The sequence below is a fragment of the Salvelinus fontinalis genome, unplaced genomic scaffold (assembly GCF_029448725.1).
Source record: "Salvelinus fontinalis isolate EN_2023a unplaced genomic scaffold, ASM2944872v1 scaffold_1860, whole genome shotgun sequence".
Lineage (NCBI taxonomy): Eukaryota > Metazoa > Chordata > Actinopteri > Salmoniformes > Salmonidae > Salvelinus > Salvelinus fontinalis.
In genome coordinates this window covers 1-2,069 of record NW_026602069.1, presented here as the reverse complement: position 1 = coordinate 2,069, position 2,069 = coordinate 1, and the positions used below count along the sequence as shown (strand labels likewise).

General features: G+C 37.7%; 1 pseudogene; it reads left to right on the top strand.

Annotated features, from left to right (window-relative positions):
• Positions 1–1,971: 1,971 nt before the first annotated feature.
• On the top strand, positions 1,972–2,069 carry LOC129850178 (5S ribosomal RNA; annotated as a pseudogene; the record flags this gene model as incomplete).

Sequence of the window (2,069 nt, the reverse complement as noted above, 5' to 3'; positions counted from 1 at the left end):
CGGAAATGTTGACTGGATTCACAAGATCTGTGTCTTTCATTAGCTGTATTGGACTTTAATGTGTGAAAGTTAAATATTTTAAAAAAATATTTTTTTTGAATAACGCGGCACTGGTTTTTCAGTGGGGGGGGGGGGGGTGTGCCGCTAGCGCCACGCTGATCCTAGACAGGTTATTTTGTTTCCTAGATTATATCAGTGAACCACTAGATTCCCATCATGCAACACTGTAAAAAAATCACCAATAGCTTTTGAATATCTTAACCTGTCTTATATCACAAATGTATGCGATATGACGAAATACAATCACATTCAGACACACACACACACACACACACACACACAGACAAATGCATGAAACCAATTTATTTATTATCGATAACATCTCACATTCTCTTGTACTTTTGATTTACACCGTTAAAAGAAGGGTTGTAATTCCACCATGGAAAACACAGGGCCATCAGACACCAGTCCAGTTCCACTCCTCACCAGCAGTATTTCCTTTAAAACTTCTTATGGCTGCAGGGTGAATATTGAAAAAACTGGAAAATATGCGCACATTTTCAAACGGCCTCTTAAGAAATTTTTGATCTTCCAATATGCATATATTTACTATTATTGGATAGAAAACAGTCTATAGTTTCTAAAAACGTTGGAATTATTTCTCTAAGTTGAACAGAACTATTTTTACAGCCCATTTCCTATCCAGAATTGAGATTTCCAAAATGCTATGTCTCTCTTTAAGACCTTGTCTATACAAGGTCATGTCACTTAGGAACGTAGAAACACGTCACACGCCTTCATCTGGGTGTAATGCGGAAGTGGGAGTTGAAAGGAGTCGAATATCTCTTCCAGGGACTGAATACGACATCTTCTTGTGAGACCTGCGCAGTTAAAAAAAAATTCCGGGCGGGAGGCAGAACCTGGACTCGGCTCCTGGAATACGCTCATTAAAGGTGAATATGACCTCTGCCTACGATATTATTTGATACATGTCACAAAATCATCCTAAAGTATGTTTTTTCAATATACTTTAATTATATATTGCAATTTATTCTGGACTTTAGATGTGATGCGACGGAAGAATTTTTTGAAGAAAGACAGATTAGCGCCGCACGGCCATTGTGCTTGCTAACCAAAGAGGGAAATATTTCGTTCTGGAACCCAACTAAAGACTGTACTGGACATTGGACCCCGTTACAACATTCTGATGGAATATCAACAAAGATAAGGACCCAATTTGGGACGCTTTTTCATATATCTGTCGAACTGTGCTATGCTAGCGCTTGACTAGAATCAATGCTGCCGTATGCTAGCTAATGTTGTAAGCTAATATAACGATATATTGTGTTTTCGCTGTAAAACACTTCAAAAATCGGAAATATTGGCTCTATTCACACGATCTTTGTCTTTCATTAGCTATCCACCATATGTTTTTCTGAAATGTTTTATGAGGTGTAATTAGTAGTTGACGTTGGTGTCTGTATTTTCTCTGGCTACTCCCGGTCGATTTCAGACTGTAGCTAGGATGTAGCTATGATGGGAGCAGTAATGTAAAACTGATTTATAGCTAAAATATGCAAATTTTTTGAACAAAACATAAATTTATTGTGTAACATGTTATAGGACTGTCATCTGAGGTAGTTTTTTCTAGGTTCTTTAGGTTGGTTCTAGGTTATTTCGGTTGGCTTGTGCATGCTACTTGAATCATAATTCATACATCATAATCATAATCATACGTGTCTGTCCACTTTTTTATTTGGTGGTGAGCAAACATAAATATATGTGGTGTTTTCTCTGTAAAACATTTAAAAAATCGGACATGTTGGCTGGATTGACAAGATGTTTATCTTTCAACTGCTGTATTGGACTTGTTAATGTGTGAAAGTTAAATATTAAAAAAAAAATAGATTTTGAATTTCTGTTTATCAGACTCACTTTGACTTTATATGGTGTGCCAAGAGATGGACCTTTGCTTACGGCCATACCAGCCTGAATACGCCCGATCTCGTCTGATCTCGGAAGCTAAGCAGGGTCGGGCCTGGTTAGTACTTGGATGGGAGACCGCCTGG